Source organism: Physeter macrocephalus, chromosome 1 (assembly GCF_002837175.3).
Source record: "Physeter macrocephalus isolate SW-GA chromosome 1, ASM283717v5, whole genome shotgun sequence".
NCBI classification, from domain to species: Eukaryota; Metazoa; Chordata; class Mammalia; order Artiodactyla; family Physeteridae; genus Physeter; species Physeter macrocephalus.
Window position 1 is genome coordinate 65071399 of NC_041214.2, and position 25666 is coordinate 65097064.

General features: G+C 39.4%; 2 protein-coding genes across 2 annotated transcripts in view; one reads left to right on the forward strand and one right to left on the reverse strand.

Annotated features, from left to right (window-relative positions):
- PLD1 (phospholipase D1) overlaps window positions 1–7938 on the reverse strand; it is a 216740-nt gene extending 208802 nt beyond the window's left edge. Inside the window, exon 1 of the mRNA XM_024124338.3 lies at window positions 7746–7938. The gene's annotated coding sequence lies outside the window, so the exon portion shown is untranslated. The remainder of the gene's footprint in view (window positions 1–7745) is intronic.
- TMEM212 (transmembrane protein 212) overlaps window positions 7383–25666 on the forward strand; it is a 45809-nt gene continuing 27525 nt past the window's right edge. The window contains exons 1-4 of the transcript XR_448236.4: window positions 7383–7617; window positions 8106–8316; window positions 11325–11538; window positions 13170–14295. The gene's annotated coding sequence lies outside the window, so the exon portion shown is untranslated. Of the gene's footprint in view, window positions 7618–8105; window positions 8317–11324; window positions 11539–13169 lie in introns of the transcript that reaches the window.

Genomic DNA, 25666 nt, shown 5'->3' on the forward strand with positions numbered 1-25666 from the left:
GGAGAGGCCACAACGGTGAGAGGCCCGCGTACGACAAAAAAAAAAAAAAAAAAAAAAAAAAAATACACCTCTATACAGACGCTCCTTGGTAAAAAGCGATGAATCCTGCTTTTCCTACTAAATGCCATCCTATGCTTATAAATTAAGAAAAATCAAAATTTCTACCTGATGTCAAAACACATACCCAAAAAGTATGATTGTCAACGGCATACAGTCCATTCTCCCTAGTTGTAACCAGCTCTGCTGCCAGAAGTCTTTCTACTGCTTCTCATCACTGGGGTCTCATGGCATGCCATTCTCATTCAAGAATTCCTCCTGGGCAAAATTAATTTCTCCCTCGTCCACATTCCCATAGGGCCCCACCTCCATGTCTCCTCCAGCAGTGATTCCAGTTTGCTTGGTTATTTATGGATGTCACTCCTGCTGGATTTGGGGTGGAGCAGGGAGTGCGATGTGAAAGAGGGGAACCTAACATTTATTGTGTCATTTCTATGTTCCAGGCTCTATGCTAAATGATTTACAGGCTTCGTTTCCTGTAGTCCTCACAATAATCCTATGAGATAGGTACGATTTTTATCCCAATTCTACAGATAGGTATAGGGGATTTTTAAGTTACTTGGCCCAGGCTACATGGTGCTAGAGTCCTCAAGATCTGAATCCTAGCTCTCTGGCTCCTAGGACAAGGCCTGTGGTCATTATTCCTCCTAGTGAGGAACCTGTGGGGCTCAACTGTGTCTTACTGTTATTTACCTTACTTGCTTTACAAGACCCGCTTTGCTTTGTCACTGTCTCATCACCCTGCATTTCCAGCCAAGACACTGGCAGCTTGGGGTTGGGACTGCAGTGAGGTGAGGGTTAGGGTTAAAAAATCTTTGCTCTGTGTTCCTAGCTTTGAAATATTTAGCATCTACAATATCCTATCAGGTGACTTTTTTTTTCCTTAGGATAATAGGATTCTGGAACCTGCATCTCAGTCCACTGCTTCCTCCCCAATATCCTTATTTCAAAGGACTCTTTCATCAGAATTTAGGTAGAAAACACTGCAGGAAAAGGACAATAAAATGACTACAGCTGCTAATTCAAAATGTCACAGACTGGACACTCCACATCTATAAATTTATTTCTAAAAATAGTTAAATGGCACAGCAGAACAAATAAATAAGTAAAACATTCACTATAAAGACCTTCTCTCCGGGCTTCGCTGGTGGCGCAGTGGTTGAGAGTCCGCCTGCCGATGCAGGGGACACGGGTTCGTGCCCCGGTCCGGGAAGATCCCACATGCCGCGGAGCGGCTGGGCCCGTGGGCCATGGCCGCTGAGCCGGCGCGTCCGCTCCGCAACGGGAGAGGCCACAACAGTGAGAGGCCCGCGTACCGCAAAAAACAAAAGCAAACAAAAAAACCCCTTCTTTTCGGGAAATATTTACGTATTTTGAACAATGAATCACACCATCTTGCTTTACCCTTTAAATGCACCCTTTGATTCTGCTCACACTTATTGAACACTACAATGGACAGTGGCAAAAACACAGTCTGTGACCTCTCACAAGGAAGATGGGTGATAAAATAATTGCAAACCCAGTGATTCTAATATCATGCTATATGTAAAATTCATTCATATAAAACTAGTGCAAACAAAAACAGACTAGGTTGGTATGAAGATCCTAAGCAGGGGCTAAAAGCTCCCTGGTATCCCCTTGTCCACATGCTTTGTTGATTAGCAATAGTTTTAAGCAACAGTAAGATCACTTCAAGATAAAGACCTGAATGTAAGACCTGAAACTGTAAAACTCCTAGAAAAAAAACATAGGCAGTATGCTCTTTGACAATGGTCTTAGCAATATCTTTCGGAATATGTCTCCTCAGGCAAGGGAAACAAAAGCAAAAATAAACAAGTGGGACTACATCAAACCAAAAAGCTTCTGAACAGCACAGGAAGCCATCAACAAAATGAAAAGACAACCTACTAAATGGGAGAAGATATTTGCAAATCATATATTCAATTTAATATTCAAAATATATAAAGAACACATATAACTCAACAAAAAAAAAAACAAATGACCCAGTTTAAAAATGAGCAGAGGAGATGAATAAACATTTTTCCAAGAAGACATACAGATGGCCAACAGGCACATAAAAAGATGTTCAACATCACTAATTATTAGGGAAATCCAAATCAAAACCACAATGAGATATCACTTCATGCCTGTTAGAATGGCTATTATCAAAAAGGCAAGAAATAACAAGTGTTGGTGAAGATGTGGAGAAAAGGGAACCCTCAGTGCACTTTCGGTGGGACTGTAAATTGGTGCAGCCACTTTGGAAAACAGTGTGGAGGTTCCTCAAAAAATTAAGACTAGAACTAACTACCATATGATCCAGCTATCCCATTTATGGGTATTTATCCAAAGAATACAAAACAATAATTTAAAAAGGTATGTGCACCCCATGTTCATTGCAGCATTATTTATAATAGCCAAGATATGAAAACAACCAAAGTGCCCATCAATGAATGAATGGGTAAAAAAGATGTGGTATATACAGTGGAATATAACTCAGCCATAAAAAGATGAAATCTCGCCATTTGCACAATATAAATGGACCTTGAGGGTATTATGCTAAGTGAAATAAGTCGGAGAAAAACAAATACTATATGATTTCACTCATTTGTGGAATATAAAAAAAAAACAAACAAAAGAGCAAAAAAAAGAACAAACCTACCAAAGCAAACCAAACACGTAGATACAGAGAACAGAGCAGTGGTTGCCAGAGGGGAAGGGCCAGGCTTTGGTGGGGGAGGGTGAAATGGGTAAAGGGGGTCAACTCTATGGAGACAGATGGAAACGAAATTTTGGTGGCTGTAGTGTATACAGAAGTAGAAATATACTGTTGTACACATGAAACTTACATAACGTTATAAATCTATGTAACCTCAATAAAAAAATAATAAATAATCACTTCAAGATAAACCAAAGGAAAGATAATTCTCAACGACATTTGACATTTCAAAGGGCACTGTTAAGAGGAACCATACGGAAGCCCGGGCTTGTGTAAAGACCTGACGAAGGTTTCAGCACCCTGTCTTCCCCTGTGCTGGCTCCTCTCTCCCTCTCCACCACCTTCCCTTTTCCATGTTTATTCCTTATTCTCCTTCATCCAAATGTACTTACTCTCTGCAAAAGACTACTTTGAAAAAAATCACTGTTGAATATTGAACTTTGATTTTCCTGTCCTTAATATAAAGTTTGTCAGTTTATACCCTTAGAAGTCTCTCCCTCTCTCAACAAAAGAGCCAACCAAACAAAGATATTTTTATTTCCATGTTGCTCTTGGCTCATTTTCTTTTGTGCGTCAGAGGCTTTCAAAAGGTTCCCAACTCTAGATCCAAAAAGCTCAAAAAATGACTGAGTACAGGATAAACTATTCCTCTCATCCAGAGGGGAGCCTGAGGTCATAGGTAGGCATCACCAGCAGCTGGGGAAAGAATCTGGGGTTCTGAAGCCCTGAGCAGCGAGACTTTCCAGGACCCACAGTCGGCCACAAGCTTCTGCTCCCATCTGCCCGGAACATAACCCAGGACTTTATTTAGCAGATTAGCTCTGGAATAGTCATAATGATTATTAAAATGTTGAAGCGTTTCCCCCCGACTGGCAAATACTGCCCCCCACCAAAATACACACCTTGGCCTCCCCAGGCCCTCTCAGGATCCCTGTCCCAAACTCCTTACAATCAAGAGGCAAGGAGACCAGTAGAAAGTCTCCAGGAACCTTGCCCAGTGCTCACAGAGCTGGACATAACCACACTCCACTTTAATTTCCTCTACTGAAAAATAAGGGCATTGAACTGATTCTCTGAGTTGTACTTTGACTGCAATTATGTCAAATTATTTATCCCTGAGGACAACGACAAGATAGGAATATAACAATATGAAAAAAGTTCATCCGTTAGGAGGGTGGAATCTCGGGTTATATTTTTCTGATGAGACAGCAGTGCCAAAACCCTGGGTTCAGGATGCCTGGGATGGAACCCCAGCTCTGCCATGGGGTAGTTGTATAATCTCACTGTGCCTCAAATTATCTCATCTATAAAATGGGGATGGTAGGACTATTATCTACTTCACAGGGTTGTTTTGAGAATAAAATGTACTCATGTTTGTAAAACGCTTAGAATAGTACCTAGCGCACAGTAAGCACCTTTAAGTGTTGATTAAATAAGCAAATCATGTTATTCTGTCCCAGAATGTTTGTTCAATAAATTCAAAAATTAAGCAACTTTCACAACACAAAGGAAAAAAATAACTGTGACAGTATGAAACACTTACATATCCATATACTGTTGTTTAATAACCCAGCACTAAAACATCTAAGATACAGATTTTACACTGCACTGTGAATTTAGGGAAACTAACACATTGGAAGGCATTTCCACTGCAGCATGAGATATGATTTGTACCACTCCTTTCCTAATCAGAAATGTCACAGGCTTATGGGAAATTTAGGTTACAAGTTTCTCATTTTAACCCTGCAAAAACATTTACCCAAACCCTGGTGGGAGAATACATTTTATTTTGTGGTGCTAAGACTTAAAGGATTATAAACATAAAACCAGGCCTCGCACAGCTACAGCTTCTCTCATGGACACAATGACTCAGACTAAGAGTTTAAAGGGCCATATCTTATGTGCTGGGTCCTCTGGCATCAATCTTTAAAAACACCTAGAGTGGAAAGGAAACTGCTACACCTAGCAGCTACCTTGATCAAAACTCCTTTTAGGGGACTTACCTGGTGGCGCAGTGGTTAAGAATCCACCTGCCAATGCAGGGGACACAGGTTTGATCCCTGGTCTGGGAAGATCCCACATGCCGCAGAGCAACTAAGCCCATGCGCCACATCTACTGAGCCTGTGCTCTAGAGCCCAAGAGTCACAACTACTGAGTCCGCGAGCCACAACTACTACGCCTGCATTCCACAACTACTGAAGCAAGCACGCCTAGAGCCTGAGCTCCAAAACAAGAGAAGCCACAGCAATGAGAAGCCCTAGCACCTCAACGAAGAGAAGCCCCCACTCGCCACAACTAGAGAAAGACTGAGCGCAGCAACGAAGACTCAACTCAGCCAAAATTAAATAAATAAATAAATTTATATTAAAAAAAGAACATTAAAAAAAAAGCAAACTCCTTTTAGTTACTAAAAGGCTGCCACAACCTGAGCTCAAGCATAATTTAGAAACATGCTACTGCACTGCTAAGGGGACAAAAGTATTTCATTTTTCTGTTAGAGATTAGGGAGAGGAAACTATCAACAGTAACTCCAGGGAATTCCCTGGTGGTCCAGTGGTTAAGACTCAGAGCTCTCAATGCCCAGGGTGCGGGTTCAATCCTTGGTCTGGAAACTAAGATCCCACAAGCTGCCTGGTGTGGCCAAAAAAAACCAAAATCAAAACAAAACCAAAAAACTCCCTTACCTGTTTTCTCCCACTTAATAGCTAAACCTCACAGTACCTATACACACAAATTTAAATAGCTCACGAGTTTATCCTCATAATGTATTAGACCTTTCCTGATGGAGATAAGATTTACTAAACACAGTCTGGCTACAGCTTTGCAATTTTCTTCTTTAAAAGTGAATTTCTCTAAAGCTATGAGAAGGAACTCAAACTTTGCTTAGTGAGAAAACTAAACCTTGCATTACAATCATTATCATTAAAATGTTATTAAAACCCTAAAAAAAATGAAAAGAGTTTTGTGGAGGGATAGTGGTGATGGTAACACAATAATATGAAAGTACTTAATGACACTGAACAGTATACCAAAAAACAGTTAAAATGAGGACTTCCCTGGTGGCACAGTGGTTAGGAATCTGCCTGCCAATGCAGTGGACACGGGTTCGAGCCCTGGTCTGGGAAGATCCCACATGTCGTGGAGCAGCTGGGCCCCTGCATCACAACTGCTGAGACTGCGCTCTGGTGCCCGTGAGCCACAACGGCTGAGCCCGTGCTCCACAACAGGAGAAGCCACCGGCAGTAAAGAGTGGACCCCGTTGTCCACAACTGAGAGGGCCCATGAGCAGCAATGAAAACCCAATGCAACCAAGAATAAATAAATACATTTATTTTTTTAAAAAAAGTTAAAATGACAAATTTTATGTTATGTGTATCATAGCACAATAAAAATAAAGTGAAATAAAATAACTTAAAAAACCCCTGTAAGACTGAAAGGTAAATGAAATTTATAACAAATGATTTTCAATTAAGAAACACACATTTAGTAATCAGACAACTTCTAAGGAGCAGGGTCCCTCACGACCTAGTTGTAAGTGTATCAACAAGCCTAAATGAGTGTTAGACAGCACTTCTCGCCATGGTTCACAAATATTCTGACATCAGGGACAAACATGGTAAAGACACACTTTCCTCAAAGCCTTAGCTACTCACACTTTTTATATGGATTGTGAATTATACTAGATCCTGAGAAGACAGGATCGGAGCTCAGACAATTAGTGAAAAGATCCTCAAACAACATTTAAAGGCTGTGCACAAATTCAAGCTAAAAGCCTGTGTACAATTCACTTGTATGTATGTTATCACAAAACATTTAATACTATTAAAAATTTAGTAAGATTTAATAAATTCTTATTCAAATAGGCAGTGTGTAATTGTGGTGCCTGTTAATAGTTCAAGCTGTAGATTCTTTCCATTCTTTACGCTTTCACTGCACCACCATTAACTGGCCATTTAACACAGCACAGATACCTGCTCTCCCCAAAGCCCTGAGAAAGCACTCAAAGGGCCATCTAAACTGTAACAGGCAGGCCTGGCAGTAAGGGAACTCCTCATTCTGGGGAAAAACCTAGCGATAATCAAATGCAGAAACCCTTATGGTCAGTAAGAATCTACTTGCGTTTAGCACTTCACAGAGGAAGTAAAGAAGGCAATAATCGGAGACTAAGGAGAAGGAGCAAATATAGGCGTGGCGGTAGCTCTGGACTGATTCTACAAGGGTAGTTCTGAAGGGCTTAACAAAATCCTATTCAAGGCTTGGAGCACCACGCTCTTGGATCTGAGACCTAAGTCCCACATACCTGGAGCTGGAGCCAGAAAAACAAGTCCCTTCACACACGCCCAGCTCCTTGCCCCCCACCTTGCCCTGCCCGACCCCGGGCGTCATCACTTCGTGGGCGCCGCAGCGGGCAGCTGTATGGCCACACGCCCGGGACCGTGCATCTGGCGGGCTGGGCTCCAAGCCTCGGAACGCAGCACTTCCTGGTTGGTCCGGGATGCTGGTCCCATCGCGCCCGCCATCCCGGTCATCCCATAGCGCACGCGAACCCTCGGGCGCGTGAGATGACCTGGGGTCACCGGACACACTGTACTGGGGGCCCCCGCGGCGAGGGAGATGGGCACATCCTGCAGAGGACGCCCCCAACTTCGGCCCGGAGCCAGCGCGGCTCCGCGCGCCAGACAGCCGCCCGCCCCGGCAATAGTGAGCGCCGAAGTTGTCAGCGTCGACTCTGCAGGAACCCGGGACGAAGGCGTGCACAGGAGGACCCCGGAGGCTGCCAGGGAGGCCGCTCCCGCGAGGCCGCTCGGAGCTGGCGCCCGCTGCAGACGCCACTGCCAAGGTTCCGTCCAAGTTGGGCGGGGAGCGGCCAGCTGCCCGGGGCTGGCGGGAGGAGGGACGGAGCGCGAGCGCAGCGGAAACCGGCTCCCGCGGGAGCTCTGCGCGCCCCAGCCGCGGCGCGGCTCCTACCTGTGGGGCGAGGGCGGCCGGCCGCGGGAACCTGCGCGGTGGCGGCGGATTCTCGGGGCTCGAGCGCAGCTGGCACCGCTGGAGGCAGGGGAGGAGGGAAGGAAGGAGTGCCTGAGTGGGGACCGCGCCGTCGCCCGGAACTCGGCGCCGGGATTCGCGCTGGCCCGGCAGGGGTGGGGCGAGGCGGTGTCGGTCCGGGTGCGTCGCGGCGCACGCGGGCCGCCATCGCTGGGCAGGAGGTCTCCGGCCGCTGGGCCTCTCTCTTGGTGCCTATTTCTGATTCTCTCTTCTCCCAGAGTTTCAGAACTCAACCGCATTAACCTAGGGAACGTTCACTAGCATTTTTATTATTATTTTCAGGTACTCTTGAGACGCCAAGGGCCCAGACACTGTTGTAGGAGCTTTGCCTAGATTATCTTATCCTCGTCTATCGCAGCTGGTAGCCAGAATTGGTCTATTTTACAAGTAGGGGAGAAGAGCCAAAAAGTGTAATAACTTGCCTGAGGTGACGCAATTAAGAAGTAGGAGCTTCGTTGATGTCATCCATAAGGCTTCTTCGAACTCCCTGGCGGTAGGTGTTATCACTAATTTACAAGCAAAGGAAACTGAGACTCAGAAAAGTGAAGTAACCAGCCTAAGGTCACCCAGTCAAGAACGTAGGGGACTAGAATTTGTGTCTTGATGTCCGAAACTCAGGCTGGGTATAATTCAGAAATCTTAGTATAAAATAATAAACCAGGAGTAAAACATGGAAAATTTCCCATTCCACCCACGGAACTGTCCAAATACAGCGATTTTGATGTCCACTTAGAACAAAGTCTTAAGAAAAAAAAGAACCAGTTGTCATGTGGCTTGACTAGCAGCCATTTTGGAATAGAGCTTTGAATATATGCCACCCTAACCTCATTACACAGTGTTGCTTTCTGCCAGAGCCAAAGGAAGCTATTGCCTCCACATACCCCAAACTGTTAATAACGATTGCTTCTTTAAAGCACTTAGTGGATACTGTGCGGCCGAGACTGGCTGAGTTACATAATGTCTTACTGCACACGTGGAACTACATGAAGTGAAAAATATAATATTCCAGTCCAAAGTAGGGGAGGAGAAGTGAAATTATACTGTAGTCTGGAACTCTGTTTTCCTGTAACCTATAGTTGCTCAGCTCTCCCTGGACTACATTTTTCCCTCTTGAGCACATCTTTTCCTAATGATAGAAGAGTCACACTGCCTTCACTCTTTCCTTGTTGACAGAAATTATTGATGTCTTTTGAATCCTGTGATACTGACAGAATTTTACGGTTAAACACATGGCCCTCTGAGCAAGCAGAGTATTGCCTAAGAGTACTTTGGCAATTGTAAGACAAGCATGTTACCAAAAGGCTGAATACCCTTTCCTCCCCTTATTTCTCAAGTTTTATTAGTCACAGATGATTTGATAAGTATTATACACACAAGTAATGCACTCTTACAAGCTTGTCTTTAGAAATTATAACACTTTTGATTGAGAACCAGCAGGCTATAAAATTGCATCCCAAATTCGAAGTGTCATCATTAAAACATTTGGCAACAGGTTTTTCTATTAACTATAATAAGAAATAAAATTATTTAAGTGCCCTCACAGTAATTGAATTTCTACTTCCCTGAGCTAGAGGAATAAAATAGAAAAAGGCCATATGTTGTTCAGAGATAAACTTAAGCTATGGACTGTCAAATATAAGTTTTATATATAGTATGATTCTGTATGTGATTATTTCTATTGTCCTGAGAGATTTGCTGACAGTTGGTTGTTGTTTTTCCAAATCTTGGATATCTTCAGAGATGTCAAGAAAGAAACGACTATGGAATCCTGTTATATATCCATCTGGATACATATTTGACACTTTTATCACACAAGTGGTCTTCTAAATCCTCTTCCATTTTTATCTTTTCTTCTCAGTATAAAAGTAATATATGCCCATTTTATAATTTTTACATTTATATTTTACAAAAATACAAGGTTTTGGAGACTACAGAAAATAATTTTTTAAATTAAAATTACCTGTATTCTCCCTCTCCACACACACCCGTTAGTAACATTTTGTTGTATTTCCTTTTTGTTTTCTATACATAAAGATTTGTTACAAAATTAAATTAACACCACCTATACAATGTTGAATCCTGTTTATCTCACTGAATATTTATATTTTGAGTATTTTTTTACCATTGCTAAATTTAAAAAAATATTTAGTGGTTGAAGAATATTCTAATTATTTACTTATCTGCTCATCTCTTGGTGGCTTTTAGAATGTTTCCAGACTTTTTGGAAGTTTTAAGTCATTCAGGAATGAACACTGCGAATACCCATCTTTGTTGAGAATAGGGACCTAAGAATGGAACTACTGGATCAATATTTATAAACATTTTTCAGACTCTGTGAGATGCTGCAAAAATACCTTCCAATATTAAGTATAATCTTGCTTATAATTTGGAAATGTGATGGACCAAAATCATATCTTGTTTTAATCAGCATTTCTTCAATAATCAATAATGATCAAAACTTTTTTCATGTTTATTATTTGTACAATTTACTGAGAATGATCTATTCATGTCTATTGCCTGTTTTTTCCTATGTGATATTATTGCTGCTCTTGTTAATTTGCATTAATGCTTTTAACAGAAACATTATTTATATATGTATTATCTATAGAATACATAAAATTTACATACCAGTGTGCTCCCCCAGATTTTATCTTGTGTTATATTTTATATGTACGCTGCTGTCCCGATCATCTAGGTCATTTTTGGATACCCAGCATCCATCATCTTTTCTAATAATTCCATTTTCTTACAGAGAATTATCTCTACCCAAATGTGTATAGTCTCAGCAAAAGGATAATTTGAGGCAGCAACCTCCAAGACAAAAGCCAGATCCCTCCTCTCTATTCCCACCACCACTTGGTTTACCCTGTAGGTCAGGTGGACTGACTCCCAAGGAATGAGAGAGTGGGCAGTGTCTGGGGTTGGGCTCACTGAGCAGAGGCAGTGACCTTCAGCAGCAGCTTTGCCCTGAGCAGGATGGCCCGGTCAGAGGCAATTCGCCACTTCCTGATTTGTTTGTTTCTAACCTTCTGGCACTTCCTTTGTAACTGTTGGTTCCAGTCTTGTCTCCCAGCCTTGCCTTGTGTCTTTGGGGCCCTTTTCCTTCAGATAGCAAGAGTCTGCCTCCATTGCTTGTCTCTCGGTAACCCTCACTAACATAACTTGTGTGACTTCTGTATCATCCTCCATCCACCTAACAGTCCCCTGATGAGCACTTCATTTATTCGTTAGGAATCCTAATTAACTAATCACAGTACACATGCTACTCTGGAAACTCAGAGTATGAAGCGGGATATTTTATCCTCGGTCACCTGCTGACATAAATCATTTTAGCCATCATAACAGTGATGGAATGAAAGATGAGAATAATGTGATTATCAAGGCTTGGAAAAAAAAAAAAAATGACAGTGGTTAGGACCAGAACTCTCAAGAGAGAACGAGGAACAGAGTGGATATTGCTAAGGTGTACAGAAGCATTGTAACTCCCGATCTTCATTTCAGCTTCCTGCGGACAATTCATTCATTTCATGATTTCTCCTAACAGCTCAGTTTGTGGGCTGTCTACCACGTGACTCTTTAAAAAGGGGCCGCACTGATGCCTACAACCTGAGCTGAAACATCAGAGGTAATCTTCTCAGTTACCCTTAGCCAGTCCCTTTGAAGTGTTTTCATATCCAAAGACCCAAAAGGATCCAACTGCCCTAACCGTCAGTAGGTAAGTCTAAAACCTTGTCTAAAATATCTTTATATCTTCAATGTTTATGTATCTTTTAAAATAGTATTCATTTTCATGGATTTGTACATTTATACAAAGTAGCATGATTATTAAATGAGAAAACATGCAAAATCATTTAAAAGAGTGAATATTTGTTTAGCATGATACAATTGTATGTCAGTTGGTTGCTACAATTGTATTCAATTAACTGTAAAAGCAACTGTAATCAGTTCCCCCCAGATCCATAAATTGCACAGTAAAAAAATTATATCAAGGAAGTATTGCTCTGTGACTCCATAATAAAGAAAAACATTTTTTTCAAAGCTAACATGTTTTATACAAACATATCTATGTATTTTTAACTTTTAAACTTAACATCAAGTATAAGTTTTCATTCGTTCATACATTATAAAAAGCCACTATGTTGCAGGTACTAAAATGTTAAATTTAAAAAAAGATACTACATGAATAAGACAAATGAAGCCTCTGCGTTTCTGTAGGAGGACAGACTGAAATATGTAGGAGATGAAAGGTACTGTGAAGAAATATAAACCAGGGTAAAGGAAAAGACAAGGGCTTCCAGAATGAGGTTGAGGGAAGCTGACAGAGAAAAGCCTTATCAGGCTTCTCTGATAAGGTGACACCAGAGCAGAAGAAAAGAAGCAAGTCTTGCAGATGTCTGGAGGAAGAGCATCAACCTCATGGTTGTACAAAGGCCATGAAGTAGAAATATATTTGGTATTTTCCAGTGAAGAGTAAGGAGGCAAAGGTGAATTGAGTGGCGTGAGCAGGGATAAAAATGATAGAAAATGGAGTCAGAGGCGTGGCAGGGTGCAGGTTCCTAAGAGGAAGGGGTTTGAATTGAATGTTTTGTGTTTTATTTTATTGAAGTAGAGTTGATTTACAATGTCGTGTTAGTTTCAGGTGTACAGCATAGTGATTCATATATATATATTCATATATATATTCTATGTATATTCAGATATATATATATGTATTCTTTTTCAGATTCTTTTCTCATATAGGCCATTACAGAGTACTAAGTAGAGTTCCCTGTGCTATACAGTAGGTCCTTGTTGGTTATCTATTTTATATATAGTAGTGTGTATATGTGGAATTTAATGTTAATTGATATGAAAGTCTTGAGGCAAAAGAGGGACACAATGCGACTTTTGTTTTAGAAGAAGCACACCTACTGCTATCTGGAGACTAGACTGCATGGGGGTGAGGATAGAAGCATGAAGACCAAGGAACAGTCCAAGGAAGGATGGACTGGAGTGAGAGTCATGGAGGTGTTGGAAGGGATCAGATTCTGCATCTTGGTATAGAAAGGAAAGAAACCAATATTCAGGAAAACTAAGGAAGGAAAACCAAATATTAAGGAGAAGCCTTACTCGACAAGGGCATTAGTTTTTACCTGACCATACAAAATTCCTGGGGAGATGAATTAGTGAAGGCATCAGTGGCATCCAATTAGTAGCATTATTGCTGCATTTTTTAGGTTTATTTTATTTTTTACAAAATTTTATTAGAGTATAGTTGATTTCCAATGTTGTGTTAGTGTCAGGTGTACAGAAAAGTGATTCAGTTATTAATATATTCATTCTTTTTCATATTCTTTACCCATACAGGTTATTACAGAATATTGAGTAGAGTTCTCTGTACTGTTGCATTTTTTTATCTTCACCTGGGCAAATGCCCTATTTGTTTATGAAATGTAAGTTTGATTTATTGCAGTTTTGCCCTGTAGAACTCAGTTCTACCACCCTTTAGACCAGTTCCTACACCATACATATTCCCATTTCAAAATTAAAGACAAATTTCTTTCCCATCAAGTTTTGACTCAGCCTTTGCCTAAATAAACATGCAACAAATACAGCTTTTCACATCATAAGTTCAGTGCTGGTTGAAATCAGATATTATACCTATAGTCTCAAGCATCTAGCTTCAGACTCTGTTACACATTAGCATTCTTTGCATTTTCCAAGTAAAATGTTTCTACAAACATTTGTTTGGTTTTACACTTTCTTAGTTCAGTTTAGATTTAGAAATTTATGTTTGTTATACCAGCAAATGTTTTTACTTAGAATAAAAGAATAGAAATAGAAGGACATATTATAAAAGGTTTCTTTAATGATAATAGAGCGGCAAAACTTCCCAGGATGAGAGCCACTTGGGTCCCTACCTGTGTGCCTTCTAATCTTTTAGAACCTCCGGAGAATTATGGAAGTGTTTTCTTGGCAAACATTTGCTAACAGCTAAGGGGTTTGGAAAACATTATCATTTGCCTGCATCACTTTTCATTTTCCAGTAGAAATGTAATCATATGGACACTCACACTAAATTGTTGCTGAGGTAGGTTTTCACACTTGTATAATCTGTCGCACTAAAGGTGCACTTTCAAATTCATGCCTTAGTCTAGTTTGTAAGCCTATAGAGACTGCCCTACCCTCACACCCAGGTACAGCAAAAGCATCTCTCAGAAATCTCTCAGCTCTTAGCTTCAGTTGAGCTCTGGGTGTTTCCAGGATGCAGAACCCTCTTCAAGAACAAAGTGGAAAAAAAAGAAAAAATATATATTTTACACACACACACATATATACATACATATATTATTTCTTTAGTGGGACAATCTATTTGACTTACATGCTCACTTTGAATTATAGACCCTCTGCCCAAAGATGTGACTTAACTATCCTTTTAACAACAAAAATTCAGGGAACAAATTTCAGAATTATCAATCCTTAACCTTACAATGAAAAAGACCCTGACATATCATCAAAAATACTTTTCAATTCTTTACTCATCTTATATTCACCACCACACATGCACATGTCCACAAGCTCCAAAACTCTTAGGACCAGATGAATTTAGTATATTCAAAATTTTATGAATTTTGGAAAATTATATATTATATAATTATGTTATTATAATCATATTTAATACCCCCAGTGAGGCTTGGGGCAGCACCCCATAATTAAATACCCTCATATTTCTGCAGCAAAAGACATGAATAGACACACTGTATGGAAAAATAAAAACTGTAAATAGCCTCGAATCAATTCAGGTCAGATTTTCCTGTGCAGTGAGTTAGGAAGAAAACTTGGTTTTCAGAACTTTTTGGATTTTAGAATTTTGGATAGGGCATCACAGACCTGAATTAAAACAGAATGGAGTAGACCCTGGAGACAAGGAAGAACACCTTAAAACCCTTTTCCCTACCCCCTCCCAATTCATTCAGTATCTTAGAGCACAATATTTTTTTTTGCCAACTAATCAAATTCATTGTATTTTTATGTTTTTAACGACTGTATTTAGCAAATAGATTCAAAGCCCATTTGAAAGTCATTTTGGGGAAGATTTTTTAATTGAATAAAAAAATCTCTATTTCCAAGCTTTTTAAGGTGGGCAGATATGAGAATTTTTATAGAAGACACATATTTTCCAAAGTCAATCAGTTACAAAGGAAGCACTTCCAAAGGTCTGCTGTCATTATGCCCTTCGCCATGGCCCGAGTTTCCTTCAAAAGCAGAAACTCTCCCACTTGTTATTAAAGTGACACTTCTATTATGAAGACAGTATTAATTTTAAATTCTGTTTTACTGTCACAGAATTGATACACTTGTTATCGTAGAAAAGACAGAGTGTGGAACACTAATGTTTTTGGAAAATAAAGTGTGTCATTCCTTTAACGTACTCAGCCATGATAAAACCAGCAACCTTGTCTGCGATACAAAATGTTTACATCATTACTCATCATCTCTACCAAGAACAGTGAATAGTTTGCTATAGTCTAAAAGTCTGATTTTTATACCATTATCTATGTCAGTAGATACAGTATCTATATCTATAGCAATTTGTACACTTTTAGCTTCACCTTATTTGCTGCAAAAACTTCTTGCCTCTGAATGATGCAATGAATAAATTTATTTTAAAGCTGTCTGCATTTTTATCCCAGAATCCAAATTTTATTCCAGCCAAAGCAACTCTTCCATCAGTGGTGACATTGTCACAATTTTTCCATAAAACATTGTTTTTGTTATGGAATTCATATATGCTGATAATATATTTTGTCCTTCAGTACATCTTTCCTTTATTTGGTAGCTTTCAGCCCTATAAGAGCAACACATCTTTTTTATTGTTGTAACATCCTCTTCATTATCTTGAAGTGGAATTAATTCATAATTTCACAAAGTACAAATATGTATTGAAAATAAAGGAGAAATAAGAGAAAGTAAATGATAAAAAAGTAGAATATCTCTCAACATGTAAAATTCTCAAACAAACCACACTGGAAGACATAATAAGAGGGATAGATGTTTCTATTCCCTATAATGAATATAGGTCTTTTAAAAGACAAATTTCCACCTAATTATTGTCTACATCATTGTCTCTCAAATTTCAATGTGCATACAAGTCACCTGTGGCTTGTGTTAAAATGTGGATTCTTATTTCCCATATCTGGAGTGGGCATTTCTAGCAAGCTTGTGATTCTGAAGCTGCTGGTCTACCTAAAGCTGGACACTTTGAGTAGAGAGGGTCAACACATTTCTTTATATTGATATTTGAATGTGACAGTTAAATTGTCAGCTGATAAAGGTGTTGCCTCGAGTGACTTAATTTTCCAAATACCTTCAATTCAGGTCAGGTTTTGCTGCCAAGTGAGTTATGAACAATCTGTTCGTGATTGTTGAATGAACAAGAATTGTTTGTGAACAACTCTTAGCAAAGTTCGAAAGAACAATTTTCCCTCAATGTACACTAGTTACATTCTCCAAACATGCAGTCTATATGAAAAGTATACAAACAATATTGTGAACTTATACGTAAAACAGAGTTGGTTCTAGGCTCAGATACTCAGCAGGGTTTTTTACTTACATGAGTGTCCAATAAGACCTTTGGAGGTTGTGTGGGATCAGGGACAATTGTTCAGTGTACAAGACCATTCCATGAATAACAGATCTCTAGCATCGCTCGCCTCCACTCACTAAATGCCCGTAAGTGCCCCCCAGTCACTGTGTTGGTCAAAAATACACCCCATTTCCAAAGTGTTCCAGTGGGACAGTATAACCTCTGCTGATTGCCACTGCTTAAGTGAAACAGGAAAATTACTTCTAGTATTTAATTAAAGCAGAATCCATCATAAGCCCAGACACTGTAGAAATATTCATTCTTTCCTCCAACTGTATAGAAAGGCTCCCAGGCTGAAAAACTTGTGCTAACACTTGTTTCTTAAATTCTTCCACAATATGATTTATGCATCTTCCACAATTATTTACTGATGTTTGGTTGCCATATTTTTTTCCTTACATTATTTTAATTATTTTTACTTGAAGAAAAACTTGAGGAAGGATGCCTGTGTCTACCAAAATATTTTATTAAGACTTAATTCCCTTCTTATTTTTAAAACTAAAAATAAATAAAAATGTAATATTTTCTCCCTGCTCTGCAGGGAATTGTAAGAGTAGTTATTTCCTCTGAGTTGTACAGTTTAATATTTGCTCTTAGAGTAAATCAATTATATTTCAATAAAAATTTTTAAAAATTAAATTTAAAATATAAATATACTTACATTTAGCCAAAAAAAATTTGCTCTTAGAAATTCTGATTTGCAGGTACTAAACAGAAATAAATCCTAATCAGAGTGTGTCTTACATTATTCTTTTGGTTGGTCACTATAAAATGGTTTCTACAGACTTGGACCCTATGAAAATATATTGATTAATATATAACATATACAGGAACTTCCCTGGTGGTCCGGTGGTTAAGAATCCACCTTCCAATGCAGGGGACACGGGTTCGATCCCTGGTCAGGGAGCTAAGATCCAACATGTGGGGTGGAGGGGACAACTAAGCCCGTGGGTTCTAGACCCCGTGCACCACAACTAGAGAGAAGCCCACACGCTGCTAGGAAAGATCCTGCGTGCCACAGCTAAGACCCAGCGCAGCCAAATAAATAAATAAATATTTAAACATACATATGTATATGACATACACAAACTAAGGAATCTTTCCTCATAACTGTATTTACAAATCCAGAACTTAACAAATCTGTTAGGCTAGCACTTATGAAAGATTGACTTTTTTTTGTTTTTTTAATATTTATTTATTTATTTTGGCTGCTTCGGGTCTTAGTTGCGGCATGCGGGATCTTCGTTGCAGCATGTGGGATCTTTTTTTTGCGGACTTCTTAGTTGCAGCATGTGGGCGTCTTAGTTGCAGCATGCAGGCTCTTAGCTGCGGCATGCATGCGGGATCTAGTTCCCTGACCATGGACCGAACCCAGGCCCCTGCATTGGGAGTGCGGAGTCTCACCCACTGGACCACCAGGGAAGTCCCAAGAAAGATTGACTTTTGTAATGAATATTGAAACGCAGTTGAGGTTCAATAGCTGTAAATGAGGAATATGTTACTTTCTTTTTCATCCCTTTTGGGTTTTGTTTTCATGCAATTTAGCTAACTGTAGACCAGTTACCACTGGTCTGAATAGTAAGCAATGTCATTTTATAGTTTTACACAAATTACATGTGTATCACCAAAATTTTGTATATAAACATTGAAGACAAAATGAACGAGTTAAAATCTGTTCAAAGAAATAGAGGAATAGAAAGGTTAAATCTTGAGTTTTCTAAATTGAGAAATCATACACTTGTAGGAAGTAGGTGAGCCAAAAGGAGGGGATGAGGGAAAAAGAAGACAAAGATTTAAAAAGTGACAGTTGTTTTAGGAATAAAGCGTATAGATGGCATAGGGTTTTCCTGTCACAGATGACGGAACTGTGGCCCACAGGCAAGACAGAATGGCGACATCTCTGCAGTTCTCGTTCTGGTAAAAGGATGTCGCCATTCTGCCTTGCCTGTGGGCCACAGTTCCACCAGCTGTGACAGGAAAACAAACTTTCACAATTTCTTTGCAATAATAGAAATCTGCTATTCAAGATTTAATTTTGACCCACAGGAACTGGTTGGTAACATAGGAATGAGGAAAATCTTGACAGAAAATGTCTAGTATCTATTTTTTTTCAATTTTTAAAATTATGAAATGCATGTAACATCAAATTTACCATCTTAACTATTTTTAAGTGTACAGTTCAGTGGCATTAAATACATTCATGTGGTTGTGCAACCACCACCCCCATACAAATAACTCTTTTCATCTTGCAAACCTGAAAATCTACACCTATTAAACAATAACTCTCCTTTCTTTCCTTCCCCCAGCCTTTGGCAACCACCATTTCATTTTCTGACTTGATTTTTGACTGCTCTACATACTTTATATAAGTGGAATCACACAGCATTTTGTCTTTTTGTGTTTGGCTTATTTCACTTAGCATAATGTTCTTTAGGTTCATCCATACTGTAGCATATTGCAGAATTTCCTTCCTATTTAAGACGGAATAATATTCCACTATGTGTATATACCACATTTTGCTTATCCATTCATCAGTCAGTGGACCCTTGGATTGCTCCACGTTTTAGCCATTGTGAATAATGCTGCTATGAACATGGCTGTACGAATATCTCTTTGAGACCCTTTTTCCAGTTCTCTTGGGTATATACTCAGAAGTGGAATTTCTAGATCATATGATAATTCTGTTTTTAATTTTTTGAGGAAATCATAATGTTTTCCATAATGGCTATACTATTTTACATTCCCACCAACAGTGCACAGGGTTTCAGTCTCTCCACATCCTCACCAACACTTGTTATTTTCTGTTTTTTCGAAAGTAGCCATCCTAATCATTGTGGGTTGCTATCTGGTTGTAGTTTTGTTTTGCATTTCCCTAATGATTAGTGATGTTGAGCATCTTTCCATGTGCTTATTGGCCATTTGCATATCTTCTTTGGAGAAATGTTTGTTGAAGTTCTTTGTTTATGTTTGAATTGGGTTTGTTGTTTTTGTTGTTGTTGTTGTTGTGGAGTTTTAGAAGTCCTCTCTATAGTCTGGATATTATTCCCTGATCAAATATATAATTTGCAAATAATTTCTCCCATTCTGTGGGTTGCCTTTTTACTCTGTGGATAGTGTCTTTCAATGCATAATTTTTTTTTTAATTTTCAGGAGGTCCAATTTGTCTATTTTTTCATTTGTTACCTGCACCTTTAGTGTTAAATCTAAGAAATCATTGCCAAATCCTATATTATGAAGATTTTGTCCTATTTATTCTCCCAAGAGTTTTTTTTTTTTTTTAAGATTCTATACTTTAATTTATTTTTTATCTATTTACTTATATTTGGCTGCATTGGGTCTTCGTTGCTGTGCACAGGCTTTCTCTAGTTGCGGCGAGCGGGGGCTACTCTCCATTGTGGTGTGCAGGCCTCTCACTGCAGTGGCCTCTCATGTTGCGGAGCACGGGCCCTAAGCACACAGGCTTCAGTAGTTGTGGCATGCGGGCTCAGTAGTTGTGGCTCGCAGGCTCTAGAGTGCAGGCCTCCCAAGAGTTTCTTTTTTTTTTTTTTAAGATTCTATACTTTAATTTATTTTTTATCTATTTACTTATATTTGGCTGCATTGGGTCTTCGTTGCTGTGCACAGGCTTTCTCTAGTTGCGGCGAGCGGGGGCTACTCTCCATTGTGGTGTGCAGGCCTCTCACTGCAGTGGCCTCTCATGTTGCGGAGCACGGGCCCTAAGCACACAGGCTTCAGTAGTTGTGGCATGCGGGCTCAGTAGTTGTGGCTCGCAGGCTCTAGAGTGCAGGCTCAGTAGTTGTGGCACACGGGCTTACTTGCTCTGCGGCATGTGGGACCTTCCCGGACCAGGGCTCGAACCCATGTCCCCTGCATTGGCAGGCAGATTCTTAACCATGGCACCACCAGGGGAGCCGTCCCAAGAGTTTCATTGTTTTAGGTCTTAAATTAGGTCCTTGATCCACTTTGAATTCATTTTTGCATATGGTGTTACATAAGGGTCCAACTTCATTCTTTAGCATGTGGATATCCAGTTGTCCCAGCACCATTTTTTGAAGAGATTGTCCTTTCCCCATTAAATGGTCTTGGCATCCTTTTCAAAAATCATTTGAGGGCTTCCCTGGTGGCGCAGTGGTTGAGAGTCCTCCTGCCGATGCAGGGGATACAGGTTCGTGCCCCAGTCCGGGAAGATCCCACATGCCACGGAGCAGCTAGGCCCGTGAGCCATGGCTGCTGAGCCTGCGCATCCGGAGCCTGTGCTCGGCAATGGGAGAGGCCACAACAGTGAGAGGCCCACGTACCGCAAAAAAAAAAAAAAAAAAAAAAAAAAAAAGATCATTTGACCATATACGTAAGGGTTTATTTCTGGACTCTCCATTCTATTCCATTGGTGCATATGTCTATCAGTGTGCCAATACCATGCTTGATTTTGGTTATTGTAGCTCTTAATAGTAAGCTTTGAAATCAGGAAGCATGAGTCGTCCAGTTTTGTTCTTCTCTTTCAGTATTGTTTTGGCTATTTAGGGTTCCTTGAGATTCCATATGAATTTTAGGATTGGTTCTTCTATTTCTGGAAAAAAATCATTATTGGGATTTTGATAGAGATTGCATTGAATCACATTGGGTAGTATTGACATTTTAATAATGTTAAGTCTTCTAATCCATGAACATGGGATGTCTTTCCATTTATTTATGTCTTCTTTAATTTTTTTCAGCAACTTTTTTTTTATAATTTTTTTTTGGCCATGGCTTGTAGCTCATGGGATCTTTAGTTCCCCAAACAGGGATTGAACCTGGGCCACAGCAGTGAGAGTGCCAAGTCTTAACCACTGGGCCACCAGCGAATTCCCATCAGCAATGTTTAATAGTTTTCACTGTACATATCTTTCACCTCCTTGGTTAAGCTAATTACTAAGTATTTTATTATTTTTTATGTTATTGTATGTTGAATTGTTTTCTTAATTTTCTTTTGACGTTGTTCATATATAGAAATGCAGCTTATTTTTTTATGCTAAAAAGGTACACTTTATTTTTTTTAATTTTTATTTTATATTGGGCTATAGTTGATTTAAAATATTGTATTAGTTTCAGGTGTACAGCAAAGTGATTCAATTATACATACACATATGTCTATTCTTTTTCAAACTCTTTTCCTATTGTTATTACAGAATTTCGAGCAAAAGGACCTATACAGCAGGTCCTTGCTGGTTATCTATTTTAAATATAGTAGTATGTATATGTCAATCCCAAATTCCCAGTTTATCCCTCCTCCCACCCCACCTTTCCCCTTTGGGAATCATAAGTTTGTTTTCTATGTCTGTGAGTCTGTTTCTGTTTTGTAAATAAGTTCATTTATATCATTTTTTTTAGATTCATCATATAAGTGATATCATATGATATTTGTCTTTCTCTCTCTGACTTACTTCTTAGTATGATAATCTCCAGGTCAATCCATGTTGCTGCAGATGGGAAATGCAATTTATTTTTGTGTGTTGACTTTGTACCCTATAACTTTGGTAAATACACTTATTAGTTCTAACAACTATTTTGTGGAGTCTTTAAGGTTTTCTACACGTAAGATTATATCATCTGCAAGCAGAGATAATTTTACTTCTTCCTTTCCAACTTGTATGCCTTTTATTTCTTTTTCTTACCCAATTGCTCTGGCTAAAATTTCCAGTACTATGTTAAATAGAAGTGGTGAAAGTGGGCATCCTTGCCTTGTTCCTAATCTTAGAGGAAAAGCTTTCAGTCTTTCACCATTGTGTATGATGTTTGCTGTTTCATATATGAAACATAGCTTTTCATATACAGCTGACACTTGAACAACATGGGTTTGAACTGTGTGGGTCCACTTATACACACATTTTTTTCCAATAAATACATACTATGATACTACACGATTCACAGTTGGTTGAATTCATGTGTGCAGAACTGCGGATGCAGAAGGTCGACTGTAAAGTTATGCACAGATTTTCAACTGTGCAGGGGGTTGGTGCCCCTAAACCCCTTGCTGTTCAAAAGTCAAGTGTATAGTTTTTATTTTGTTGAGGTAGTTTCCTTCTATTCCTATGTTGTTGTGTTTTTATGATGAAAGGGTGTCGAATTATGTCAAATGTTTTCTGCACCAGTTAAGATGATTAAGTTGGGTTTTTCCCTTATTTTATTGATGTAGTGTATTACATTGATCGATTTTCATATGTTGAACAATCCTTGCATTCCAGGAATAAATCCCACTTGGTCATGGTGTATAATCCTTTTAATATGCTGTTGAATTCTGTTTGCTAGTATTTTGTTAAAAATTTTTGCATAAATGTTCATATGGGATATTGGTCTGTAGTTTCCTTTTCTTGTAATGCCTTCATCTGGCTTTGGTATCAGATTAATGCTGACCTCATAGAATGAGTTAGGAAGTGTTTCCTCTTCTTCAGTTTTTTGGAGAAGTTTGGGAAGGATTGGTATTAGCTCTTCTTTAAATGTTTGGTAGAATTCACCAGTGAAGCCATCAGGTCCAGGACTTTTCTTTTTGGGGAGATTTTTGATTACTGATTCAATCTCCTTATTAGTCTTGGGTCTATTCAGATTTTCTATTTCTTCGTGATTTAGTCTTGGTAGGTTTTATGTTTCTAGGAATTTGTCCATTTTATCTAGGTTATCCAATTTTTTGACATGCAATTGTTCTTAGTGCTCTCTTATCTCTGTAGAATCAATAGTAATGTCCCCACTTTCATCTCTAATTAGGTAATTTGAGTCTTCCTCTTTTTTTCTTAATCCAGCTAAAGTTTCGTCAATTTTGTTGATCTTTTCAAAGAAGCAACAATTAGTTTCATTGATTTTATCTATTGTTCTTTTATTCTCTATTTCACTTATCTCTGCTCGAATCTTCATCTCTCTCCTTCTGCGGCTTTGGGTTTATTTTGTTATTTACTATTTCTTAGATTTTAAAGTTATGTTGTTGATTTGAGATCAGAAATTGTCTATTTTTGTCTTAGCATTTACAGTAGTCAAAAATGAGAACCCTGAGCCTACTGACACACAAACTCTAAACATTAGAAAAGCAGATTTCAAAAAATATTTAGAGAAATTTTGACATGATTGCATAGCAAGAGACTCTTCAAGGAATGTTCCTGGAGTTTCCTAGCCCTCTAAAGCACAGATAGAAAAGATAGAAAGAGGGAACCAAAATCAAAAGAGTAAGAATTTTGTTAAAAGGGCTCAAGCTCTGATTAAGTGGAGGCTCATGACAAATACTAAGTTCAACTTTAAAAGACTATTTTATAGGGACTTCCCTGGTGGCACAGTGGTTAAGAATCCTCCTGCCAATGCAGGGGACACAGGTTCGATCCCTGGTCCGGGAAGATCCCACATGCCTTGGAACAATTAAGCCTGTGTGCCACAACAACTGAGCCTGCACTCTAGAGCCCACAAGCCACAACCACTGAGCCCACGTGCCGCAACTACTGAGCCTGCATGCTGCAACTACTGAAGCCCACGTGCCTAGAGCTTATGCTCCACGACAAGAGAAACCACCGCAATGAGAAGCCCATGCACACTGCAACAAAGGGTAGCCCCCACTCGCCACAACTAGAGAAAGCCTTTGCACAGCAACAAAGACCCAACACAGCCAAAAGAAAGACCATTTTATAAAATAGTGGTTGGAACAAGAAATAGGATGAAGAAGAGATGAAGCCATTAGAGATGCAAAAAGAAAGCAGAAGTATTTAATTTCCATTTTAGCCTGTCTTTATCAAAGGGAGTAACTTTCAAGCTAAAAAACTGAGAACAACCACAAGGGTTAAGGCTAACATAAGTGAAGAATCAGATAGGAAGAGAACTCTTAGCTTCTCTTAAGTTTTGGATTCTAAACACAGATGCTTCACATTCCAGTTCACTAAAAACATTGTAGATGCAACTGCAGAATCTGTGCTTGGTAACATTTGCAGAGTCATGGAGAAGATGAAAATCACCAGAACACTGGAAAACAAAAACTGATATCCAAGTTTTCAGCAAGATAGAAAATGTAACTCAACAACGAAAGTGCTCCTTGGCATACTGATTGTATTTGATATTATAGATTTGGGTCCCATCTAAGTCCACTACTTCCTCTTAACCATTTTAGAATATCTGCAACTGGCCCATACAAATAATGTTTCTACTAGTTTAACAAATATTTATTAAGGGCTGCCTTTTATTTTTTTAGTTTTTATTTTATTTTATTTTTTTTTGCAGTATGTGAGCCTCTCACTGTTGTGGCCTCTCCCGTTGCGGAGCACAGGCTCCGGACGCACAGGTCCAGCAGCCATGGCTCACGGGCCCAGCCGCTCCGCACCGGGGCACGAACCCGTGTCCCCTGCATCGGCAGGCGGACTCTCAACCACTGCGCCACCAGGGAAGCCCTGCCTTTTATTTTTAACCTTGTAACTTTTGCGTGTAATCCATACTCATAAACAGGAGGGCCACAAACATTTTTAAACTGCGGATGAAATCATTTCAAAGAGTTGTTGTCAAAAAGAGGGATAAGTTTTTATTATATGAACATGGTTCCCCAATCCCACAGTGGCCTCCTTCCAGCAGGCTGCACTGAATAGAGTAGCATTACAGGAGTACAAGGCACATGATATTGTTCTGTGAGTATTTCAGGATGAGAAGTTTGTTTAGAGGGCAACAGAGCACCATAAGAAGGCCCCAGAGGTAGGTTTAGTGTTGGAGCTAATGAGGCAAAAAGGATAAAACATAGCACACGAGAGTAGGAATGACCAGTACATTTGCAGTTGGGGAGCTGGCCAAAAGTACAGGAAAGATAGGCAGGGTTCGAGTTAATTGGCTTGAAGTGTTAATAGCACTCTTCTGTAATTTCCATGCAGGTGCAAACTGTTGCTCCTGATGGTATCTTAGGCCTGTGGTTGCTAGCAGATGGTAGTGGACTTTGTCAAGTATTTCAAATGTTACAGGAAAAAAATTGATCAAGGTGTGAATGTGCCTAGTCAACTTCCTTACCTTTGTGACTTGTAATTAGGAGAATGAGTAGGAAGGAACTTGGCAGGAGAGGTGGATATAAAGGAAGAGAGGACTCAGGCAGAGAGGCTAAGCTATCTACAAAATAAAGATCTAGGAGACAGTGGGGAAGAGAGAGGAAGAAAATTTGTGTGGGAAATGGAGTAGTGGGAAAGTGTCAGAGCATGGAGCCAAGAGGATCTGGTGTGGCTGCACGAAAGGGCCT